The sequence below is a fragment of the Theropithecus gelada genome, chromosome 5 (genome assembly GCF_003255815.1).
Source record: "Theropithecus gelada isolate Dixy chromosome 5, Tgel_1.0, whole genome shotgun sequence".
Classification (NCBI taxonomy): domain Eukaryota; kingdom Metazoa; phylum Chordata; class Mammalia; order Primates; family Cercopithecidae; genus Theropithecus; species Theropithecus gelada.
Window position 1 is genome coordinate 62,402,213 of NC_037672.1, and position 14,561 is coordinate 62,416,773.

Sequence of the window (14,561 nt, forward strand, 5' to 3'; positions counted from 1 at the left end):
TTAAGTCACTAAGTGATCTGGAGATAGACTCTGAGCCCATAGCATTCAGATGTAATATGTTTCTAATTCCAATCAGCATGCTTTGCAGAGATTGACAATTTAAGCTGAAAATTAACAAAAATTATCTTCAAATTTGATAATTATGTATAATATAGGCATTTTTATAAGTAACCACTATGAGGTCCTTCTAAAAAATTTATGTCTGGATAAGTGAGAATATAGATTTTTTCCCTATAATCTCATACAATAAACTTGGCATTCTTTTCTGCAATACTTATACTGCATCAATTTGCAAAATAGAAGGACAATTGCCAACAATAATAAACTTCATTTTTAATGTTTATTAAAGAAAGTCATTTGAAGTACTTATCCAATCAGTTCATAAGAACCTCAGCCAAGGCTTTTTGATACATGTGTGCATTTGTAGTCATTATAGATATATAAATATATTTGTTATAATAAATTTCTAGCCTTAAGCAGTGAACTTTTGTTGAGAAATGAGCAGCTTTTTAGAGTTTACACAAAGGCACTGTTTAGTCCAGCAATAAGGGTGACATTTTCTTAGATATGATTTTTAACCCAAAATGTGAAGTCTCCAGAAGGAGTTGATACTGCGTGACTTTGTCTTCCTGGCTAGAGCTGTTTGGCTCAGTGGAGGACACCTCATGCTGGGCCAATCAGAATCACTCTCCTGGTCCATTCCTACTTGAAATCAAAAGCTACAAGGTAGTTACTTTTTGCCTTGTGATGAAGTCAAAGAAGCTAATCTTCATGAAGACAAGAATCATAAACCAATGAAGAGAGGAACAGGGAAAAGAAGGGGAGGAAGCATAGCATCTAACAGTTGGTTGGCTTCATTTTCAATGGGTTCCCACCTCCTGGCTCCAGGCACTTCTGAAGTCTGGCTATCTTTTGTTGCCATGGATTTTAGGAGATATGCACACATTATTTTAATGAAACAACTCCCTCCAATTTAAGAAAATCAACTTAGATTGAGCAGAGAATAGCAGCCTTATCAATAGAAAAATTATGATATCTGAGATGGAAAAGAACAGAGTGTGGTGAAAACCTACAGAAAAGACCTCAGACTCAAATTTGGGGAATGTAGTTATTTTCTTGAAGACAGTACCAACCCCGGGGGATGGAGAGATGGAGTTAGCCAGAAGAATAACAGAATGGACTCCAGAAAGAGAAAACAGAGTCATGAAGGCCACGGATGAGAAAGAGCAAGGGGAGTTGAGGGAAGGGAAGTAGTTCAGGTGGTGAAAGATGAGGCTGGACAACAAAACAAAGTTCAGATTTTAAGATGACTTAAAAAACTGTCATGAAGAGTTGGACTTGATCCTGAGGGCAAAGGAGAACACCATAGGCAGGGGCCAGCCATTTAAGAGATTTGTAGGCCTTGTGGTATTCATTATTTTTTATCCAAATAGCATGGGAAGAACAGGTTGGCATTCTAGGGAGAAATAGCTACATTTAGTTAGAATTATTACAGAAATGTAGGAACTAAGTGATGAGGAAAAGCAGAAAAGTATAAAAGAAGATGGTTACATGGTTATAAGAGATATTAGTAGATAGCAGATCAATTGGATATGAAGGGTTAGTGAGAGGGAAGGATCTTGGAGGACAGCTGTCAGTATAAAATTTACCATGTTATCAAGCAAATCTGGTGTCTTAGTTTATTTGGTGTTGCTATAAAGGAATACCTGAGGCTGGGTAACTTAAAAGAGGTTTATTTGGCTCACAGTTCTGAAGGCTGCGCAGAGCATGGTGCCAGCATCTGCTTCTGGTGAGGGCTTCAAGATGTTTCCACACATGGTGCAAGATGAAGCAGAGCCAGTATGTGCAGAGATCACATGGAGAGAGAGGAAGCAAGAGAGGCAGGGGAAATGCCAGGCTCTTTTAAACAACCAGGTATTGTGGGAACTAATAAGGTGAGAATTCACTCCCCACCTCCTCACTGCAAGAGGGCATTAATCGATTTATCAGGGATTCCCCTCCACAAACCAAACACCTCCCACTAGGTCACGTCTCCATTAGAGATCAAATTTCAACATGAGATTTGGAGGGGAAAAACATCCAAACTCTAGAAAACAGTGTGTGTTTTTTATTTCCTTGAGAATCATGTTTTTCTCCCATTTCTTCACTTGTATGTTGTGATGAAGTAGAAAAAACAGGAGCTATTTAAGATAAGAGCAAAGAACCCAAATCACTATAGAACCTATTCTGTCTGAGAGCACCTTACTAGTTCCAAAAACTATCCAGGGGGTGAGGTGATCTCTGGTCTAATATAGGGAGGTGTTAACATTCAGAAGTTGTGTTTTTTGTTTTTTAACAAAAGCACCCTAGTTTGAATCCACTTACAAGGCAGTATGCTAGGCATTGGAGGATATATTGGAAGACATACAGAAGATACACTGGAAAACAAGGTATGAAAAGTAACTACCTTCATGGAGCTTATAGACTACTAGGAGAGACAGCCATTGAACAAATAATTTAAAAAATTATTTATAGTTTGGGAACTGTATAACAGGGAGTTCTGACTAAACTATATGTATTTCAAAAACCTTGAGGAAGTACTGCTTAGGTGGTGTTATGAACCAAATAGGGTTCCCCTTCCAAATTTATATATTGAAGCCCTAATCCCCAATGTGATTCTACCAGAAGATAGGGTCTTTAAGGAGATAATTACGGTTAAATTAGGTCACAAGACTGGAACCCTCGTCTGATAGGACTGGTGTCTTCATAAGAAGAGGAAGAGACATCATGAGAGTGTGCGCATACAGGAAAGACCATGTGAGGAAATGGAGAGAAGGCGGCTTCTGCAAGCCAGAAAGAGAGGCCTCACCAGAAACCAATCCTACTGGCATCTTGATCTTGGACTTTCTGCATCCAGTACTGTGAGAAAAAAAAAAAAGTTATTTAAGCAGCTCAGTCTGTGGTATTCTGTTATGGTGGCTCAGGCAGTCTAAGATGGATGGCATTCTGATGGACGAGTAAGAATACACTTGTCACATGGAGGCAGGTGGGGAAGGAGCATATCCTGCCAAGAGAAGAGCGTGTGCCTGAAGTGAGAGACCTTGAGGGTGTTGCAGCAACTGAGTGATCTGTGTGGAAGCTTGGAGTGAAGCAGCAGGACCAGAATGGTAGCCTTGGAGCCCAGGTATGTTGATTGCTTTGCTTGTTATCTAAAAGGTATTGGAAAACCCACTGAAAGGTTTAAGTGAAGGGAGTAACATAAACAGATTTTCTATGAAAAAATTGTAGTCTTGGCTTCAGCCCAGAGAATGGGTTGGAAGGAGCCAAGACTCGATGCAGGAGGTGAGTTCAGAGGCTGGTGTAGAAACTTGGGAGTGATCATTGTGGTGGCAGTGCACGGCACAGGAGTGGATGGACTCTAGATGCTTAGGAGGGGCCATTGACTTGTTTTATGATTGGTGACATATTTTGGGATGAGCAGACAGAGGTGTTGAGAATGGATTTTGGTTTGGGGGCTTGCTTACCTCGGTAGATGGCATTGTGACTTACTTAGGGAACCATGGAGGAAAATACTTTTAATGGGGAATATCCTCCTTTTTTGTGGCAGGTGAAACCAAGAGTCAGGTGGGTCTGGGAACTATGTTTAGGAGTCACTGATTTTTGCATGACAGGAAACTACTATCTGCAGATGTAGTGAACAAGATTCATGTGCTGAGAGCCAGGCAGCACTCCAGGTTCAGAAAGCAAGCAGCCTCCAAAGCAGAAGATCCTCAGTTATAGGCACTGGTCAACATGGGAGTGTGCACTATGATAGGAAGAATTCAGTGCCCTGGGATCACCCTTCATCCAGATACCGAGTCTCTGGTAGCAAGATTCACTTCACCTTTCATCAGGCTGAGGTTTATATTCTTTATACGCTAAGCAGGACTAACTCAGCATCTACACCAAGAGAAGGCATGGGTGACTCCTCCTCCCTGAGCCTGCTCTCTCAGTTTCCAAATGAATGCAAGCCCCACTCTTCTTTTGTAATAATTGGCCAGGAAGCAATAGTCAGGCAGCTGATATATTTACATATGTCTGCATAAATTCTTATTTAACAAATGTTTATGCAGTGCATACGCTAGTAACTTATTTTTTCCTCACAAGAACATGATGAAGTACATAATATTATTATCATCAATATGCAGAAAAGGAAACTGAGTCATATAGAAATCTGTGACTCTTCCTAACAAACTCTAGCTATTAAGAGGCATAGAGCTAGGATTTATTTTTGGAGTGCTGGTCTATTCTTACCATACCTACTACGATATTAATTGCCTTTTTCCCTTTTACGTGTTTAATTAACTGGAATAACACTGACAGTTTATGTTATGGAAGACTCAGATGTAAAAAGGCCTGCATCTAGTCCTTTGTGGTTCAAATGAGCTCCCAGAATTGGGCCCCAAGTAGGTTCCATTATCAATCCCCACATTTTAGCAGGTCCTTCTTTGGTTTTGGGAAAAAAAAAAAATGTCACATGCCCTTTTAGAGGAATCCCAAGAATAAACCGTGGTAAATACAGTTGGTGCCAGACAGCCTACGCTAGAAACTGATTGTGTCTGCTTGGGCAGAGAACACAGACAGCCCTGGCAGAAAAGAAGTACAAGCTGTCCTGCTGTCGCCCCGGCAATGCATCCCAATTTCCACTACCTGCTGTTCCCACCTTCCTTTAGAAGGAGACAGAGAACTCCTGTAAATCATCTGCTGGGTTTGTCAAGCCGGGTTACAGAATCAAGCAGAAAACTCCCTTGCACTCCATCCTGCTTTGCAGCTCGGTTGTAGCTGCAGAGTGTGTGTGTGTGTGTGTATGTGTGTGCGTGTGTGTGTGCGTATGTGTATGTGTGTGTGCGTATGTGTGTGTACGTATGTGTGTGTGTGTGCGTATGTGTGTGTGCATGTGTGTGGGTGCATGTGTGTGCACATATGTGTGTGCGCGTGTATGTGTGCACGCGTGTGTGCGCGCGTGTGTGTGCGCGTGTGTGCGTGCGCGTGTGTGCGCGCGTGTGTGTGCGTATGTGTGTGTGCACGTGTGTGTGCGCATATGAGTGTGTGCGTGTGTGTGTGCACGCGCGCGTATGAGTGTGTGCGTATGTGTGTGTGCGCGTCTGTGTGTGTGCGTATGTGTGTGTGCGTATGTGTGTGCGTGTGTATGTGTGTGTGCGTGTGTGTGTGTGCGCATATGTGTGTGTGTTTCACACCAAGATATGTCTCTTAAAGAAAGGCTGCAGTGAGGTACCACGAACTGTTAGTGGAGAGAAGGGCTAGGGCACTAACCATCCACACAACTATTACCCTTAGGGGATGTTAGCTTTCGGGCTGCTGTTTTTAAAAGTAAAGTTAAAAAAAGAAACTTAAAATACAAGAAAGTACACAGTTATAATTTGCTCAAAGAGAATAATAGAAGGATAAAATTGTAGAAATTAAAGAAAAAATAAAAACAAACAAAATAAATAATATAGATGGCATAAAGGCAAAAGAACTGTTAGGCAAAATAAATGTAAAACTTAATACAAGCAGCATGAGATGCATGGGTGAGCACAGTCGCAGAGAAATAAGGTATTCTGTACCTCCTCCTTTTTCCACAAAAAGCACCTAAACCTGGTGCTTTAGGCGTTGAGGCGTGAGACTCTTGGAGGGATTGCCTAAGTAGAAAGTCTCAGGCAAAAGCACTAGAATCTAGCACCCCTGCCTAATTCAGACATGTCTTCATACCCAAGGTTTTGAAGGAGATCTAATCAACATCCTGATCCTGTGGGGCCCCTAGTATCCAGTAGTAAAGCAAATACTGATAAAAACCAAATAATCGAGCAGAAATGTCCATTGCCCTCACCTCCCTCTGGCTAGAACTTGCCTTAATTCGACTACTATTGAATAACATATAGTTTCCTTCTCAATATTCTCTTAGATTTTCAGTAAGAAGGTTTAAGGCCACCTACCCTATCTCACAGACATCAAATTTAGCAATACTATTGTTGGTATTACTGATAATAACTGTGGCATTTGTTGCATGGTATTTGATTCTGTGTATGGTGGGGGGTCTGTATTTTGAACACATTTTATCTCTTTTTTATGAAATGGCACTGATTTAGGTAAGTATGTAGGTAGGTTATATTAGTGGCCCTGAGTCTTCACCATTCCCTGTGTGAAAGCCCTTTGCCATGTGTATTATTCAGGCTTTGATTGAAATATTAATCTCATCTACAAACACCCTCACAGATACACCAAGAATAATGTTTTACCAAATGTCTGGGCACCACATGGCCCAGTCAAGCTGACATATAAAATTAACTAGCCATGTGAATTTGCAGTTACTCCCACAAAAAATATAAACTGTTTTTTCACCTTTTAACTTAGATTTGGCTATGTGACTTGTTTTAGTCATTGAATGTTAGCTGGCATGTCATGACCTAAGGCTTTAAAAGCACTTTCGTGTTTCTACCTGTCCTCTTACATCTCTGCTATCACTGTGAGATAACGTGTCTGGGGCAGCCTGCTGGTCCCAAGGGAAAAATGAGTGACTCGTGAAGCAGAACTGAGTTGCCCCAATTGAACCCAGTCCAAATCAGCCAATTCCAGCTAACCCATAGCCACATTAGCTAAATACAACCTTATGATTATAAGACTCTGAGAATTTGTTCATTTCATTATGCAATGTTATTGTGCTCCTAGTTAACCATTACAACATCCTTTCTTTAGGCCTTTAAAAAAATCTCTTCTATATGTTTAGTTGTTAAAAATTTTCCTATGATATCCAGTTCTTTCACCTGATTTTTATAACAATACCCGAAATTATTGATAGCACAGATGTTTTACATAGGTTTAATAGCAACCTCATCAATGGTATAATGCTCACTTTCAGTACTGAAAGTTATGTAGGACAAGTTAAACAAAGCCGGCCCTCTGTAAGTGTATAATATAAGGGAGGATATACTTTTATGCAAAGAACTAAAGTCTGTAACACAGAGATGTAATCCTGTCAGTCTCCTGTTCAAAACCCTTCGATGTCTCTCCACCAGCTTGCAGAATAAAATCCAGAATTCTTAGTCCAGAAGTCAACCCTATGCCATTTTATCCAAACTCCTCTTTTTGTCTTGAATAACCTAAATGTTGAAAAGAATTAATGAAATACTATTATAAAAGTAATTTGCTTTTTAATCTTTCACCAACCCGTTAAACCTGTTTGGTATGCATACTCCTTCTCCTGCTCCTAGATGCAAACTTAGACAACTTCACAACCTTTTTCTTCCTGTTAGATTTTTTCTTTTACTCCTTTTAAGTTATATGCATAATCTAAATTCTGTCACTAAATTTTCCAGTAAAACAGATGAATCAAAGCTCAAAAGTTAATGTGAAGTCAAATCTCTTTTCTTTGCCTATGCTGGATCCTGTGAGAAACTACTGTAGAAAAGAGAGATTTTCCTTTTGGTTCATTCATTTCCTCCTTCACTAGTCAACTGCTGTTTCTGACCACGCCAAGGTGGAACCTGGAGTAGGAAGGAGAGAGAGAGGGTAAGGGAAGTCTCACTGACCAATGCTGAAATAAGATGGCTTTAGGCTTTCCGGTCCTGGTCAATGTTTACTATTTCTTCCTCATATTAAGGCTCTCTGAATGCATTTAACCATGGGAGCAAGGCCTCTCCCTCAGCTGCATCCCCCAAATTTATTTCAGCTCCTAGTGGTCCCACACAACCTCTCACAGCTGGAGGTTCACTCAGTATATAAGACTACCACCTTGGATACAATCCCTTTCAAAGCAACTAACCCACTTTAGTTTCCATGGCACGTCCTTCAAATTTACATATATCTGACTAGCTATAAGTGATGCCGTAACTCCTATTTTGCTGCAAAGACCATGGGGCCAGAGTTTGGTTGCAGTTTGACATGTCCCTGATGACAGGATACACACATTAAAGCCTCTGGTGACCCCCCATTGAAATTCTCACTAAATTGATGAGAAGTAATAATGGAAGAGGGAGAGATCCCCCAGTGCAGGTTTCTCTCAAGAAATCCTTCTGTCTAATTTTCCCACTTTTATTTTTCAGTGTTTTTGCAATTTGATATGCTGAGAAGTCCAAAAAAGTCAGATAATTGGTTTTCAGCCAAATCCTTGGAAATGTTTCATATGGTTCAACATTCTATTGTGTATGAATGCCTCAGACAAAACTTCCAATTTGTCACCTGTTTCACTTGTTTCTTAGTATTCTCATGTGGTTTGTTGTTCACTTTTACATGATTCTTGTGGTCCTCCAAACTTTTAAGCATTTGTTCTCTCTTATGAGAGTGCTGTTCTTTTATCCACCCTTTACGCATAAGGCTAAACTCTAGTCTTCTTTCAAAGATTCACACACTTGTTTTTTCTTTGATCTTCTGGTCAAAATCAATATTACCTTCTGTGTTTTCAGGACATGTTGCATCTTTGTTACAGCTCTTGATAAAGCATAGTTTATATTCGAGTTCTCAACCACCATATTTCATGAATTCTAGGATAGATTTTCACACTGAAACATATTTGGAATTGGCTTGCATCTTTCAGTGAATGCAGTGATACCTCATAATTACTTGGCAGCATTTTGTTTTGTTTTCTTCTACTCCGTGTTACGTGAAATAAGGGTGCCTCTCACAACTGATGGCACCTTAGTAGTTTGTGAATCCCTTAAGTTTCAAACTTTGCCTCATTACGTTGTATATATTGCCCAGCAATGAATACAGTGCCTCGCATAAACTAGAAGCTCAAAATTTGAATGTTGAACAAAATGTGTGTTCTATATGGAGCTGGTATACTATGATTTTCTTTAGTGTCCAAAACATTCCCTATTACAATTTCGCTCAAAATAAAGAGGCTTTGATGGGACAGTCACTACCTAAAAGGTAACATTTATTAGTCTATGTGTTGTGATTGGAGCTTTAATGCCACCAGGAAGAAGTTTAATTTGACTTCATTTTCACTCCATTAAAAACCTTGTAACAATGTTCATAAATTAGACCTCCAGAGTCATAAAAGTATATGTCATAATTCCAATCTGCACAATTTAGACCACACTGGATATTTAGCATAATTTTAGATTTGGAAATCTCTACCATTTATACACATTAATGTTTCTCATGATTTTAATGAGGGCACACAAATATATAAATTGCATAATTTTGGTCTACTCTGTTGTCAATGACACTCCTAAACCAGGGACACATTGCAGCAATTAGAGTTCGTTTCTTTGCTTAAAATGAACACTTTTTTATTGTGAGCTCATCAGAGGCTTGCCTTGCCTACATAGAATTATAATTAGATATCATAAATACACTCAACCAGACCTATTACTTTAGGAAAAAATAAGACCTAAGGGAGCAAAATAAACTGAAATAGTTGCATTATGGAATGATTGTGATGCTTAAATGTCTTCCTATGCCCAAACCCTAATTGCCAAGATTCTCAATTTAGAATCATTCAAGAACACACACATTTACTAACTTGCAGGCAATTTCACTAGTTTAGAGGGGTGTATGAAGACCTTAGAGTGGAAAAGGGAAAACAACAATAAAGAAATGATAAGCCTGCAGCAATAGGCCACCCTACCATACCTCAAATGTTCCCTTTCCTGAATGCCAATATGAAAACGTTTGGGATGGGAAAACTTATGTCATACATATACCGAGTGAAAACCTTCTCCTATGCAAGTAAATATGTAAGTTTCCACTAATCCATTTATTTATTCAACTTTGTTCTTAAGTATTTTCTGAGTTTCTCAAGAAACAAAAATAAATTGTTGGAATTCTAATAAACTGTAAGGTAGTTCATCAAAAGATTGGTTACAGAAACAATACTTCCAAACTAGAAAATTCATATTCTATTGTATAAGGTTGTTGTGAGTAAAAGTCATTAGCCATGACTAAGAATAGTTGTTTACTAAAGTGTCCTCTTTGCACATATGCTAATCGATGTTAACAATAACCCTGGGAAAGGTGTTATCATACTCATTTTAGATTTAAAAAAATTGAGTAAGAACTAACATAGGGTGAAGCTAAGATTTGAATCTGGGTCTTGATGTGGCTAAAGAGCACATTCTGTCTTTCATCCAATTTCACCACAGATAAGAAATTTTGCTGTAACTCTATTTGTTCTAGAGTAGAATTATTCTTAAGGTTAGTCTTAAGATTATTTTAAAAATTCAAACCTAAAGGCATTGCATTTAAACTACATTAGCTATTACTTGGTTCACCAGGATACACTCTACGTAAAATTTTGCTTTCTTACATGAAAGAATCTTGTAATGATTTAGAGCACTTCAACAATGGGATGAAAATAATTCTAATACTGGGGCAGGACCACTGGCAGAGTTACAGAGTTACCCTGCTTTGGAAGAAAGTTTGGACAACTTAGATCTGTAAGGTCTTTTCTAATGTTCATGGTTCATGACAACATTGTATAAAGTAGCTGTGATGAAGTAAAAAGGGTAAAGGAATGATTCATAAGTTTTAGAGTCAATAGTCAAGAGATCAAGTTTGGGTTTTTAATACAAGCCTGTTTGAGGGTTACCTTATTGATAGCTCTCTGGGTCTCACTTTATTCAACTAAAAAATAAAATGGGGGGCAGAATTGTGAAGTTCACATAGTCACTATTAAAATTAATTGAGAAGTTAAAAGTGAAAACACATAATAAACTTTAATGTACTAGCCACCATATTATGTGTTGATATAAGGCATAGTGGATATAGTAATGCACCCAGAATTATTCTCTAAACCGATCTTTAATAGGAACTTGTCCATTCTCCAGAGAATTAGTCTGTTTCCATTATATAATCCTAAGCCTCTTGTATGGCTTTCATCCATTTTTTTCTTTATCACTTACTATTTCAAGTAGAAAAGTCTGTTTTCTTCTTTCTTTTTTTTCTTTTTTGTAGTACCATGTTTGAAATTTCTTTAGGAAATCAATATGGGTGCCTTCTGTCAGAATAATACAAATTTCCTTTAAGTGTTTGCAGTACATTTTTTTTTTCAGAAGCCTCTCTTTGGGCCCGTGGCTCCATGCTAGCCTACAAATAACACTAGAAAGTAACTGTTCCCTATCCCATTTTAACTTGTCTCTTCTCTCTCATGCACCTACTGTTTGAAATGGACTTTTTGTTCAGTGTAGAATATACTTGAATGTAATGGTTAATTATAAAGAAGGAAAAGTAACTGTTACACCTGCCTATGGTTTAAAACAAGTATACTTTACTCTTAACAATAATTATTGAAATAAAAATAAAAATATATTTGCTGCCAGACATTGTTTGTTTAGAGACCAGGTAGGATTGTTTTCTGGGTCTTAAGCCTACTCCACTTCTGATAGTGTAAGAAGGGTCATGGGGGAAAACGAAGAAAATTCCTGGGCCTCATTTCTTCCCTACTTGTATATTTACCTAACTCTTGTAAGCATTTTATAACTTAATAAAACTTATCTGAATGAGAAACTCAAATATTATAAATAATAAGAGCCCACAATGGAGGTGTTCAGTCTGTGTAGCTCAACAGGGAACAGTCATTACAAACAAGCAGTGACAAGACTGGAGTAGTGGGGTCAAAATCAGGGCCAGAGTTTAAAGGGAAGAACTTAGCTTATGAGGTGTAGGGAAGATCAGCAGTGGTCAGGATCAGATACTCTAAATTGGAAAAAAACAGGACAAAATGTCAACATTCCTTAGCTTGTATAGAACAAAGCAAGCTTGAGCCAGTGAAAAGATAGTACACAAAAGGTGGGAGGGAAATATGTGGGTCATGATGAATTAAGAATAGTGTTAAGTTCCAGGCCCGGGTCAACCTGCTTGTATTCACCTATCCAAGACTGTCAGAATCCCCCAGACTTTTGCAGTAGACTAAAACAGACGAAGGGAGCAAACATTATGCTTGCATATATAAAATTGATTATTCCAAGATACTCTCAAATCAGTTCTGCCTTGCCCAAGGGGGGACTGTATTGCTCCAGGAATAACATTCAGTTGTGGCAGGAATGAGAATCCCCCTGATCTATTCCTGTGATCTATGATAGGCCGTGACCCCATGTACCCAAGTCTTATAAAGAAGCAAATTACCAATCTTAATTCTTTATTTCTTGAAGCACTAAAATTAACATTTTCGGGGGAGGAAGAAAACTGAGTATCCTACAACAAAAATCTAACTTGTCCTTGCAAGAGCACACTGACTAACAATTTCACATGCTTAAGGAAAAAATGAGCAATAGGCATCTCTTTTGGAGTCTCATAGAACTAAAGCACATATATTCTTCAACCAACTTTATTAATATCTCTAAGGGAACAGTGCCTGCTTGACATTGGTTTACAATGTAGTATCACTAAGTTACTCCAAGTCAATTCTTTCTCATTTCTCTTCTATGTCATTAGTGGTTTGATGGCGCCTGCTAGAATTGCCACAGTGAACAGACTGTCCGAGTCTTAAAAATAAACTCTTGTTGGCAAGGGTTTATATCTGCAATTTGGGGTGGAATTTTGGCACATGAAAGATCAGCTACTTAAATTATTTTTTTTGCATTTGTCTGCATGATGAATTTGTTGTACAGAGTTCTCACATAAAGAGAGAATAATAAAGTGAAAGCCATGATCAGATCATCTACCTATCTCAAAATACAGCTTTTTAGGATAATTTTTTATTCAGTCATAAATTCTTATACCAAAACATTTTACCACCTTCCTTTCTTTATATTGACATTTTTAATTATAATTATTTGTGACCTCTTTTCCCTTGTCATTAAAAATACATGCACTTACAAACTGTACTTTCCTTTTAAAGATCTCATATAGATTAGAATAAAATGTAGCTCTATATTAAACAAGTTCCTTCCACATACACACTTGTATAGAAGATTGTAAGTGAGTTACTATTCAAGCTTAGATAGTCCAAAATGTAAATGGTAGTCAATGAAAATATAAGCTCATTTTATCATAATTAAAATTATATATGCATATTAAATATACATATATAAATTATATACACATATTAAATACACATATTATATGTACACATATAAATTATATACACATACTAAATATTTTTTCCAACTTTCATTTTAGATTTAGTGGTACATGTGTAGGTTCATTTCAAAGGTATATTGCCTGATGCTGAGGCTTGGGTTACTATTGAACCTGTCACCCAGGTATCAAGCATAATACCCAATAGGTAGTTTTTCAAACCTTTCTCTTTTCCCACCCTTCCCCGTCTTGTAGGTCACAGTGTTTATCTTTAAGTCCATGTGTTCTCAATATTTAGCTCCCACTTATAAGTGAGAACATGCAGTATTTGGTTTTTTGTTTCTGTATTAGTTCACTTAGGATAATGACCTCCAGCTGCATCCATGTTGCTGCAAAGGATATGATTTCAGTCTTCTATATGGGCTGCATGGTATTTCATGGTGTATATGTACCACATATTCTTTTTCCAATTCACCATTGATGGGCACCTATGTTTCCATGTCTTTGCTTTTATGAATAGTGCAGTGATGAACATATGGATGCATAAGTCTTTTTGGTAGAACAATTTATTTTCCTTTGAGTATATATCCAATAATATTTGAATAATAAAAGGTCACTTGTCCAAGACTGGTCTCCAGCAAGCTGGCCTCTCAGAAAAGAAGCTGATTCCCTACAAATCTCCTAAAACATTTACTACTGCCCTGTCCTTGAGGAAACAGATCTTGGTCCAGCAAAGCCTGGGACCATCATCCTCCTCATCACACCAGAGGAAGAGACAGAGCTTCCCGCAACATAAATGTGGAAGTGGTAAACCCTGCAGCAAGCTTCCCTTGTCCTTCAGCTCCTCTGTGTGCCTGGGAGTGCAGCCCCCTGATTGTATAGTGTTGAGGAGACTGATGCTCCATCCTCCAAACATGTGCACTCACTTGCTAGAAAGATGAGGCTGGAGACAAGATTCCTCCACAATCATACTGCTATTGCATCCCAGCCCCTGCTCAAGCCAGGGAATTGATGGAGGGTTCTGTAATTTTCCTGCTTAAGAACTTCCCCCAACAGAGGGAATAGTCTTTCTTCCAGGGTTGGAAGTCTGGCTTAACTAGTCCTCTGTGTCTGCCTGAGAATGCATAGACAACCAGAGTCCCATCTTAGAATGCTGCTCTGGCAAGTCTGGTGTGTGTGCTATCCAGCCACGTGCCTTGTTGACATGACATTAATAACAGTCACTATATGACTATTTACTGAGCTGAAGACTAAGTCTTTGCAAAAACCCAATGAAGTAATTAAATTGTCTTGCATTTAGAGCTGAAATTAAAATTAAAAAAACATTAATTAACTTGCCCACATCTTCTTAGATAATATTGATGAGATCAAGTTTTAAACTGAGATTTGTCTTTAAAGTCTTTGCTCTGAACCTACATAGTATTACTTCCATGATTTATATTTTTCAAATAGAGGAAACTTAACAACTTTAAATCCTAAACCAAAAATCTTTAAATCACTGTGAACTGAAGATAAGATTTTCTGAAATGGCTAAAACCACACAAAATGTCCTCAAGAGATAAGTATTTATAATTTTTCTTGAA